The sequence below is a fragment of the Dermochelys coriacea genome, chromosome 1 (assembly GCF_009764565.3).
Source record: "Dermochelys coriacea isolate rDerCor1 chromosome 1, rDerCor1.pri.v4, whole genome shotgun sequence".
In the NCBI taxonomy this organism is placed as follows: domain Eukaryota; kingdom Metazoa; phylum Chordata; order Testudines; family Dermochelyidae; genus Dermochelys; species Dermochelys coriacea.
The window spans coordinates 302,487,170-302,499,258 of record NC_050068.2 but is presented as its reverse complement, the minus strand read 5'-3'; the positions used below and the strand labels follow the sequence as shown (position 1 = coordinate 302,499,258).

The window sequence follows — 12,089 nt, the reverse complement described above, 5'->3', positions numbered from 1 at the left end:
GTGGCACCTTAGAGACTAACAAATTTATTTGAGCATAAGCTTTCGTGAGCTACAGCTCACTTCAGCAGATGCATTCCTCCACTCCATAGGGCTAAATTCAGTGCCTTGCATAATAAGAGGTTGCATTGAAGCATCCGATGAAGTGAGCTGTAGCTCACGGAAGCTTATGCTCAGATAAATTTGTTAGTCTCTAAGGTGCCACAAGTCCTCCTTTTCTTTTTGCGAATACAGACTAACACGGCTGCTACTCTGACACCAGGATCAACAAGCCTCTCTTTACCCTGTCATGATTTGGCTGGCTGCCCTGGCCAGGAGCCAGCTGGCGGCAGCAGGTTTCCCGTTGCGGGGAGCTGCGGGGCTGGCAGGCCCCAGGATGCAGAGTTAGCTGGGGCCCGTTGTCCAGGCGGAAGCTGCCCTCTAGCGCCACCCTGTGCTGAGGGGCGGCTCCACCTCGCCCCGTGCTCGCTCACCTCCAGCTACCGCGCGACACGACTACCTGCCCCACAGACCCGCGGGGCTGAGCCTGCGCCGCACTGCTGGTCACGTGACCGAGGCGAGGCGGTTCACCAGCCCCGCGGCCCCAGCCCCCTCTGGAGGACACGTGTTACGCGCACGCAACGAGCGCGTTCCCGCAGCTCGCGGCAATAGCTCGTTCAAACTGGGAGCGCTGAAAACTTGCGGTAAGCGCCGCCGCGCGGCGATGAGGGGGAGGAAAGCGACGGCAGCCGGGAGGGATCAGAACAGTCCGGGCCGTTAGCGGCGCGCAGGCTGTGTGTGGGGGATGGAGTCAGGAAGCCGGCCGGGGAGGGGGCTGTTTGTTCCTTTACATAGGCGGGGAGGGAGCGGAGTGCCCGGGGGGAGGGGCGCTTTCGGGGGACCCAAGAGAGGAGGACGCCGGGGGAGGGGTGGGTGGCGCTGCGGCTGTAGTAATAACCCGGGGAAAGCTGCTCCCTGGCCAAGCGCGGTGCTCGCTCCGTTCCAGCGCTCGCCGCCGCGGGGGTCGCCGTTGTCCCCCAGCGGAAACCTGGGAGCGGCCCCCACCGACCCCCTAGCAAGCGCCTTGTGTTAGCGTGACGCTGGAGTGGTTATTTCGTCACGGGCAGCGGGGAAGGGTAACGACCCGAGAACGCTGCTTAGACGGTGACCCGAAAATAAATCGTCTTGACGAATGGTTTTATGGGATTTTCCACGTACACGCCACGGGAACATTTTCTTAAGGACCGAGCCCAACCAGAGCAAAACTGTCCCTTTCTTCTCTACAGCGTATTAGAAAGTTTAGTCTGCCGCGAACATTTGGAGAGCGCGGCCTGTCTGGTCTGGAGACACCTTCAGGAAGAGTCGAGTCTTGCAAAGTATAAGACTGCAGGTGGTGAGACTCAGCTCATCCTAATCGCTGGCAGAAACACAGGTGCTTATTTCCCCATGTTATTTCTACCCCACCTCCCACTGTTCCTCAGATAAAGCTTATGCTCTAATAAATTTGTTAGTCTCTAAGGTGCCACAAGTACTCCTTTTCTTTTTGCGAATACAGACTAACACGGCTGCTACTCTGAAACCAGATATTCTTGTTAACTGCTGGAATTAGCCTACCTTGCTTGTCACCATGAAAGGTTTTCCTCCTTCCCCCCCTGCTGCTGGTGATGGCTTATCTTAAGTGATCACTCTCCTTACAGTGTGTATGATAAACCCATTGTTTCATGTTCTCTGTGTGTGTATATCAATCTCCCCTCTGGTTTTTCCACCAAATGCATCTGATGAAGTGAGCTGTAGCTCACAAAAGCTTATGCTCAAATAAATTTGTTAGTCTCTAAGGTGCCACAAGTACTCCTCTTCTTTTTGCGAATACAGACTAACAGGGCTGCTACTCTGAAACAGGTGCTACAGTATATCAAACGGTAGGGGTCAGAGTGGCATGTGGGATGCTGCCTGTGATCTTAGATACACTGCTCTTGTTTGAGAGGTTGTTTTTGTGCTGGTCCACTCCTGCTTTGCTGCTTGCTAGCATGTTGTGTTGTTGCTTCAGCCTGCTGGAGTCTTCAGCCAATTCATAGGAAGTCCTGTCAGTGGGCTTTTTAAGAATACATCCTAAAGGGTACAAAACACTGGAAGAACTTTAGAATTGTTCTATATACTTAAAAACAACCCTGCCACTAATCTGACTCCCCATCCTTGCTGACAGGAACAAGTCTCTAGTAGCTGTTATGTCACGGCAGGACCCCTCCCATTCTTTGAGGTTCTCTGCCACTTACCTTGTTAAGTTTCCTTCTTGGTATTTGACTTCTCTCTCTCTCTATTTTTTTTTTTGAGAGAGAGAAAGAAAGTGTTTAAAGCCAGAGTTGGAGGGGAAAGGAAGAAAGAGTGAGCAAGAGACCAGATGTTGTCATGCTGAGGTATCCTTCTGTTCCCTGTTGGCTATGGTTCAGTGAGACACATTGATTAGAGCAGAAGCGTCTGACAAAAGAGTTGCTACTGGTAGAGGAGGCACCAGTAACAATACCCAGTATTGGAGGAACAATACAGATATAGCATTATTTTAATTGGAAAAATGGCCTTCATGGTGGGGATGTTTTAACAAAGGGCTCCTGTGACTCTTCCCCCAACAAATAACATTCATCTATGTGTCTGACAATTTTGTTCTTTACTATAGTTACAATCAGTTTTATCCCGGTATTAAAGTCAGGCTTACCGGCCTGCAATTGCTGGGATAACTTTTGGAGCCGTTTTTAAAAATTGTTGTCAAATTAGCTATCCTTCAGTCATTTGGTACAGAAGCTGATTTAAATGGTAGGTTACAGACTACAGTTAGTAGTTATGCAGTTTCACGTTTGAGTTCCTTCAGAACACTTGAGTGAATACCATCTGGTCCTGGTGATTTATTATTGTTTAGTTTATCAGGTTGTTCCAAAATCTCCTCTTCTGACACCTCAATCTGGGACAGTTCCCAAACCAGAGCCATTCTTTTTATGTGACAAATCTGAGGAAAATCTCTCACATCCTCAGCTGTGAAGATGGATACAAAGAATTCATTTAGTTTCTCTGCAATGGCCTTATCATCCTTGAGTGCTCCTTTAGCATCTCGATCATACAGGGGCCCCACTGGTTGTTTAGCAGGCTTCCTGCTTCTGATGTACTTAAAAATTTTTTGCTATTACTTTTTGAGTCTTTGACTAACTGTTCTTCAAATCCTTTTTTGGCCTTGCTAATTATATTTTTACATTTCATTTGCCAGAGTTTATGCCCCTTTCTATTTTCCTCAATAGGATTTAACTTCCACTTTTTAAAGGATGCCTTTTTGCCTCTCACTGCTTCTTTTACTTTGTTTAGCCATGGTGGCACTTTTTTGGTTCTCTTACTATGTTTTTTAATTTGGGATATACATTTAAGTTGAGCCTCTATTATGGTGTCTTTAAAAAGTTTTCATGCAGCTTGCAGGGATTTCACTTTTTGTGCTGTACCTTTTAATTTCTGTTCAATTAACCTCTTTTTTTGTGTAGTTCCCCTTTCTGAAATTAAATGCTACAGAGTGGGGCTGCTGTGATATTTTCCCCACCACACGGATGTTAAATTTAATTATATGATGGTCACTGATACCAAGCGGTCCAGCTATATTCGCCTCTTGGACCAGATCCTGTGCTCCACTTAGGACTAAATCATGAATTGTCTCTCCTCTTGTGGGTACCAGGACTAGCTGGTGTCAAGAAACTTTATCTCTGCGTCCTGTCCTGAGGGGACATGTACCCAGTCAATATGGGGATAGTTGAAATCCCCCCTTATTATTGATTTTATTGTAATAGTCTCTCTAATTTTTTTTGAGGATTTCACAGTCACTTTTACCATCCTGGTCGGATGGTTGGTAATATCCCTATCGTTAATATATATCGGTAATCAGAGTAGCAGCCGTGTTAGTCTGTATTGGAAAAAAGAAAAGGAGTACTTGTGGCACCTTAGAGACTAACAGCTCACTTAATTGGATGCATGCAGTAGAAAATACAGTGGGGAGATTTTATATACACAGAACATGAAACAATGGGTGTTACCATACACACTGTTACGAGAGTGATAACTTATAACCAGCTATAACCAGCAGGAGAGTGGGGGGGGAAATAACATTTTGTAGTGATAATCAAGGTGGGCCATTTCTAGCAGTTGACAAGAACATGGGAGGTGGGTGGTGGTGGGGAATAAATATGGGGAAATAGTTTTACTTTGTGACCCATCCACTCCCAGTCTCTATTCAAGCCTAAGTTAATGGTGTCCAGTTTGCAAATTAATTCCAATTCAGCAGTCTCTCGTTGGAGTCTGTTTTTGAAGTTTTTTTGTTGAAGAATTGCCACTTTGAGGTCTATAATCGAGTGACCAAAGAGACTGAAGTGTTCTCCGACTGGTTTTTGAATGTTATAATTCTTGACGTCTGATTTGTGTCCATTTATTCTTTTACGTAGAGACTGTCCAGTTTGGCCAATATACATGGCATTGCTGGCACATGATGCTGGCATATATCACATAGGTAGATGTGCAGGTGAACGAGCCTCTGATAGTGTCACTGATGTGATTAGATCCTATGATGGTGTCCCCTGAATAGATATGTGGACAGAGTTGGTAACAGGCTTTGTTGCAAGGATAGGTTCCTGGGTTAGTGTTTTTGGTGTGTGGTTGCTGGTGAGTATTTGCCTCAGGTTGGGGGGCTGTCTGTAAGCAAGGACTGGCCTGTCTCCCAAGATCTGTGAGAGTGATGGGTCGTCCTTCAGGATAAGTTGTAGATCCTTTAGGATGCGTTGGAGAGGTTTTAGTTGGGGGCTGAAGGTGATGGCTAGTAGCATTCTCTTATTTTCTTTGTTGGGCCTGTCTTGTAGTAGGTAACTTCTGGGTACTCTTCTGGCTCTGTCGATCTGTTTCTTCACTTCAGCAGGTGGGTATTGTAGTTGTAAGAACGCTTGATAGAGATCTTGTAGGTGTTTGTCTCTGTCTGAGGGGTTGGTGCAAATGCGGTTATATCATCGAGCTTGGCTGCAGACAATGGATCGTGTGGTGTGGTCTGGATGAAAGCTGGAGGCATGTAGGTAGGAATAGCGGTCAGTAGGTTTCCGGTATGGGGAGGTGTTTATGTGACCATCGTTTATTAGCACTGTAGTGTCCAGGATCCCTTGTGTGGACTGGTCCAGGCTGAGGTTGATGGTGGGATGGAAATGGTTGAAAGGATGGTGGAATTCCTCAAGGGCTTCTTCTTCATGGGTCCAGATGATGAAGATGTCATCAGTGTAGTGCAAGTAGAGTAGGGGCATAAGGGGACGAGAGCTGAGGAAGCGTTGTTCTAAGTCAGCCATAAAAATGTTGGCATGCTGTGGGGCCATGCGGGTACCCATAGCAGTGCTGCTTATTTGAAGGTATACATTATCCCCAAATGTGAAAAAGTTATGGGTCAGGACAAAGTCACAAAGTTCAGCCACCAGGTTTGCTGTGGCATTATCCGGGATACTGTTCCTGACTCTTGTAGTCCATCTTTGTGTGGAATGTTGGTGTAGAGGGCTTCTACATCCATAGTGGCCAGGATGGTGTTTTCAGGAAGATCACCGATGGATTGTAGTTTCCTCAGGAAGTCAGTGGTGTCTCAAAGGTAGTTGGGAGTGCTGGTAACGTAGGGCTTGAGGAAGGAGTCTACATAGCCAGACAATCCTGCTGTCAGGGTGCCAAAGTCTGAGATGATGGTGTCCAGGATTTCCAGGTTTATGGATCTTGGGTAGCAGATAGAATACCCCTGGTCGGGGTTCTAGTGGTGTGTGTCTGTGCGGATTTGTTCTTGTTCTTTTTCAGGAAGTTTCTTGAGCAGACGGTGTAGTTTCTTTTGGTAACCCTCAGTGGGATCAGAGGGTAATGGCTTGTAGAATTTAGTGTTGGAGAGCTGCCAAGCAGCCTCTTGTTCATATTCCGACCTATTCATGATGACGACAGAACCTTCTTTGTCAGCCTTTTTGATTCTACTGCTACCCAAGATCCATAAACCTGGAAATCCTGGACGCCCCATCATCTCAGTACTGGCACCCTGACAGCAGGATTATGTGGCTATGTAGACTCCCTCCTCAGGCCCTACGCAACCAGCACTCAGCTATCTTTGAGACACCACTGACTTCCTGAGGAAACTATAATCCATCTGTGATCTTCCTGAAAACGCCATCCTGGCCACTATGGATGTAGAAGCCCTCTACACCAACATTCCACACAAAGATGAACTACAAGCCATGAGGAACAGTATCCCCGATAATGTCATGGCAAACCTGGTGGCTGACCTTTGTGACTTTGTCCTCACCCATAACTATTTCACATTTGGGGACAATGTATACCTTCAAATCAGCAGCACTGCTATGGGTACCCGCATGGCCCCGCAGTATACCAACATTTTTATGGCTGACTTAGAACAATGCTTTCTCAGCTCTTGTCCCCTAATGCCCCTGCTCTACTTGCGCTACATTGATGACATCTTCATCATCTGGACCCATGGAAAAAAAGCCCTGGAGGAATTCCACCATGATTTCAACAATTTCCATCCCACCATCATAGAATCATCATAGAATATGAGGGTTGGAAGGGACCTCAGGGGGTCATCAGTCCAACCCCCTGCTCAAAACAGGACCAATCCCCAACTAAATCATCCCGGCCAGGGCCTTGTCAAGCCTGACCTTAAAAACTTCAAAGGAAGGAGATTCCACCACCTCCCTAGGTAACGCATTCCAGTGTTTCACCACCCTCCTAGTGAAAAAGTTTTTCCTAATATCCAAGCTAAACCTCCCCCTCTGCAACTTGAGACCCTTACTCCTCGTTCTGTCATCTGCTTCCACTGAGAACAGTCTAGATCCATCCTCTTTGGAACCCCCTTTCAGGTAGTTGAAAGCAGCTATCAAATCCCCTCTCATTCTTCTCTTCCGCAGACTAAACAATCCCAGTTCCCTCAGCCTCTCCTCATAAGTCATGTGTTCCAGTCCCCTAATCATTTTTGTTGCCCTCTGCTGGACTCTTTCAAATTTTTCCACATCCTTCTTGTGTGGTGCCCAAAACTTGACACAGTACTCCAGATGAGGCCTCACCAATGTCGAATAAAGGGGAACGATCACGTACCTCTATCTGCTGGCAATGCCCCTACTTATACATCCCAAAATGCCATTGGCCTTCTTGGCAACAAGGCACACTGTTGACTGATATCCAGCTTCTCGTCCACTGTAACCCCTAGGTCCTTTTCTGCAGAACTGCTGCTGAGCCGTTCGGTCCCGAATATGTAGCGGTGCATGGGATTCTTCCGTCTTAAGTGCAGGACTCTGCACTTGTTCTTGTTGAATCTCATCAGATTTCTTTTGGCCCAATTCTCTAATTTGTCTAGGTCCCTCTATATCCTATCCCTACCCTCCAGCATATCTACCTCTCCTCCCAGTTTAGTGTCATCTGCAAACTTGCTGAGGGTGCAATCCACACCATCCTCCAGATCATTTATGAAGATATTGAACAAAACCTGCCCGAGGACCGACCCTTGGGACACTCCACTTGATACGGGCTGCCAACTAGACATGTATCCATTGATTGCTACCCATTGAGCCCGACAATCTAGCCAACTTTCTATCCGCCTTATAGTCCATTCATCCAGCCCATACTTTAATTTGCTGGCAAGAATACTGTGGGAGACGGTGTCAAAAGCTTTGCTAAAGTCAAGGAACAACACGTCCACTGTTTTCCCCTCATCCTCAGAGCCAGTTATCTCGTCGTAGAAGGCAATTAGATTAGTCAGGCATGACTTGCCCTTGGTGAATCCATGCTGACTGTTCCTGATCACTTTCCTCTCCTCTAAGTGCTTCAGAATTCCTTGAGGTCCTTGAGGACCTGCTCCATGATTTTTCCAGGGACTGAGGTGAGGCTGACTGGCCTGTAGTTCCCAGGATCCTCCTTCTTTCCTTTTTTAAAGATGGGCACTACATTAGCCTTTATCCAGTCGTCCGGGACTTCCCCCGATCGCCGTGAGTTTTCAAAGATAATGGCCAGTGGCTCTGCAATCACATCCGCCAACTCCTGTAGCATTCTCGGATGCAGCACGTCTAGCCTGTTTGACTTGTGCTCGTCCAGCTTTTCTAAATAGTCCCTAACCACTGCTTTCTCCGCAGAGGGCTGGTCACCTCATCCCCATGCTGTGCTGTCCAGTGCGGTAGTCTGGGAGCTCACCTTGTTCGTGAAGACAGAGGGGAAAAAAAGCATTGAGTACATTAGCTTTTTCCACATCCTCTGTCACTAGGTTGCCTCTCTCATTCAGTAAAGGGCCCACGCTTTCCTTGACTTTCTTCTTGTTGCTAACATACCTGAAGAAATCCTTCTTGTTACTCTTAACATCTCTTGCTAGCTGCAATTCCAGGTATGATTTGGCCTTCCTGATTTCACTCCTGCATGCCCGAGCAATATTTTTATACTCTTCCCTGGTCATTTGTCCAATCTTCCACTTCTTGTAAGCTTCTTTTTTGTGTTTAAGATCAGCAAGGATTTCACTGTTAAGCCAAACTGGTCGCCTGCCATATTTGCTATTCTTTCTACAATTCGGGATGGTTTGTCCCTGTAACCTCAATAAGGATTCTTTAAAATACAGCCAGTTCTCCTGGACTCCTTTCACCCTCATGTTATTCTTCCAGGGGATCCTCCTATCAGTTCCTTGAGGGAGTCAGTCTGTTTTTCTGAAGTCCAGGGTCCGTATTCTGCTGCTCTCCGTTCTTCCCTGTGTCAGGATCCTGAACTTGACCATTTCATGGTCACTGCCTCCCAGGTTCCCATCCACTTTTGCTTCCCCTACTAATTCTTCCCGGTTTGTGAGCAGCAGGTCAAGAAGAGCTCTGCCCCTAGTTGGTTCCTTCAACACTTGCAGCGGGAAATTGTCCCCTACACTTTCCAAAAACTTCCTGGATTGTCTGTGCATCTCTGTAATGCTCTCCCAGCAGATATCAGGGTGATTGAAGTCTCCCATGAGAACCACGGCCTGCAATCTAGTAACTTCCGTGAGTTGCCGGAAGAAAGCCTTGTCCCCCTCATCCCCCTGATCTGGTGGTCTATAGCAGACTCCGACCACGACATCACCCTTGTTGCTCACACTTCTAAACTTAATCCAGAGACTCTCAGGTTTTTCTGCAGTTTCATACTTAATCTCTGAGCCATCATACTGCTCCCTTACATACAATGGAACTCCCCCACCTTTTCTGCCCTGCCTGTCCTTCCTGAACAGTTTATATCCATCCATGACAGTACTCCAGTCATGTGAGTTATCCCACCAAGTCTCTGTTTTTCCCATTACATCATAATTCCTTGACTGTGCCAGGACTTCCAGTTCTTCCTGCTTGTTTCCCAGGCTCCTTGCATTTGTGTATAGGCACTTGAGATCACTCGCGGATCGTCCCTCTTTCTCAGTATGGGGCAGGAGCCCTGCCCTCTCGCGCGCTCGTGCTTCCTCCCGGTATCCCTCTTTCCCACTTACTTCAGGGCTTTGGTCTCCTTCCCCCCGGTGAACCTAGTTTAAAATCCTCCTCACTAGGTTAGCCAGCCTGCTTGCGAAGATGCTCTTCCCGCTCTTTGTTAGGTGGAGCCCGTCTCTGCCTAGCACTTCTCCTTCTTGGAACACCATCCCATGGTCAAAGAATCCAAAGCCTTCTCTCCGACACCACCTGCGTAGCCATTCGTTGACTTCCACAATTTGATGGTCTCTACCCCAGACCTTTTCATTCCACAGGGAGGATGGATGAGAAGACCACTTGCATCTCAAACTCCTTTATCCTTCTTTCCAGAGCCACGTAGTCTGCAGTGATCTGCTCAAGGTCATTCTTGGCAGTATCATTGGTGCCTACGTGGAGAAGCAGGAAAGGGTAGCGATCCGAGGGCTTGATGAGTCTCGACAGTCTCTTCGTCACGTCGTAAATCCTAGCTCCTGGCAAGAAGAGACTTCTCGGTTTTCTTGGTCAGGGCGGCAAATAGATGACTCAGTCCTCCTGAGGAGAGAGTCCCTGACCACCACCACCACCCGCCTCCTTCTCTTGGGAGCGGTGGTCATGGAACCCCCAACCCTAGGACAGCGCATCTCATGTCTTCTAATCGGCGGAGTCTGCTTCTGTTCCCTTCCCTCAGATATGTCATCTAGTCCACTCTCTGCATTAGTACCTGTGGAAAGAACATTAAAACGGTTACTTACTTGTATCTGCGTTGCTGGTACATGGACTCTCCCCTTTCTTCTTCTGGAAGTCACATGCTGCCAAATATCTTCACCATCCTCCTGTCCCCGCAGTGCAGCCTGCTCTGAATCTTCAGAACTTTGTGTCTGTAGAAGCATATCCTGACATCTGTCCAGGAAATCTTCAGTTTCTCTTATGCAACGCAGGGTCGATACCTGTTGCTCCAGACCTTGAACCTTCTTTCCAATATGGAGACCAGCTTGCACTTTGTACAGACAAAGTTGCTTCTGTCCTGTGGAAGAAAGACAAACATGGCATATCCAGTGTAGGTCACAACAGATGAACACTCCCCATCCATATTATCTTCCTTCTGTGAACTTCCTCAGGAGTTGTTGTAACTACTCAGAGAAGCTGGCAAGATGTAAACCTCATTGGGCTCTTCCCCAGGCGAACTCCCAGGCAAACTCCCTCCGTTAGCCTCTCTGCTGTTTGCTGCTCAGCTGGTTCGCAGCTGACTGGCTTTTTATAACAGTCAGGCCCATTGAAGGCTCACCTGGAACAAAGCACTCCCAATTCACAAACAACCAATCAAGCACACGGTCAGACTGTCCCCACAACAGACACTCAGCCTGGACCAGTCCACACAAGAGATCCACTTCGGGACACTACGGTGCTAATAAGCGATGGTCACATAAACGCCACCCTATACCGGAAACCGACTGACCACTATTCCTACCTACATGCCTCCAGCTTTCATCCAGACCACACCACACAATCCATTGTCTGCAGCCAAGCTCGACGATACAACCGCATTTTCTCTAACCCCTCAAACAGAGACAAACACCTACAAGATTTCTATCAAGCGTTCTTACAACTACAATACCCATCTGCTGAAGTGAAGAAACAGATCGACAGAGCCAGAAGAGTACCCAGAAGTTACCTACTACAAGACAGGCCCAACAAAGAAAATAAGAGAATGCTACTAGCCATCACCTTCAGCCCCCAACTAAAACCTCTCCAACGCATCATCAAGGATCTACAACCTATCCTGAAGGACCACCCATCACTCTCACAGATCTTGGGAGACAGGCCAGTCCTTGCTTACAGAAAGCCCCCCAACCTGAAGCAAATACTCACCAGCAACCACACACCAAAAACACTAACCCAGGAACCTATCCTTGCAACAAAGCCTGTTACCAACTCTGTCCACATATCTATTCAGGGGACACCATCATAGGATCTAATCACATCAGTGACACTATCAGAGGCTCGTTCACCTGCGCATCTACCAATGTGATATATGCCATCATGTGCCAGCAATGCCCCTCAGCCATGTACATTGGTCAAACTGGACAGTCTTTACATAAAAGTATAAATGGACACAAATCAGACGTCAAGAATTATAACGTTCAAAAACCAGTTGGAGAATACGTCAGTCTCTTTGGTCACTCGATTACAGACGTAAAAATGGCAATTCTTCAACAAAAAAACCCCCTCAAAAACAGACTCCAATGAGAGACTGCTGAATTGGAGTTAATTTGTAAACCGGATACAATTAACTTAGGCTTGAATAGAGAGTGGGAGTGGATAGGTCATTACACAAAGTAAAACTATTTCCCCATGTTTGTTCCCCGCCCCCATTGTTCCTCAGACATTCTTGTCAACTGCTAGAAATGGCCCACCTTGATTATCACTACAAAAGGTTTTTTTCCCCCCTGTTGTCCTGCTGGTAATAGCTCACCTTAAGTGATCACTCTCCTAACAGTGTGATGGTAACACCTATTTTTTCATGTTTTCTATGTATTTAAAGCTCCCCACTGTATTTTTCACTGAATTCATCCGATGAAGTGAGCTGTAGCTCACGAAAGCTTATGCTCAAATAAATTTGTTAGTCTCTAAGGTGCCACAAGT

General features: G+C 47.1%; 1 protein-coding gene across 10 annotated transcripts in view; it reads left to right on the top strand.

Annotated features, from left to right (window-relative positions):
* The first annotated feature begins 451 nt into the window (after positions 1-451).
* IMMP2L (inner mitochondrial membrane peptidase subunit 2) overlaps positions 452-12,089 on the top strand; it is an 832,928-nt gene continuing 821,290 nt past the window's right edge. For 2 of the 10 annotated variants that reach the window (XM_038370940.2, XM_043494990.1), the window contains exon 1: positions 456-680. The gene's annotated coding sequence lies outside the window, so the exon portion shown is untranslated. Of the gene's footprint in view, positions 681-1,108; positions 1,141-1,262; positions 1,409-12,089 lie in introns of those variants that run through there. The other 8 variants (XM_043494973.1, XM_038370949.2, XM_043494978.1 and 5 more) reach the window with 8 other exon arrangements.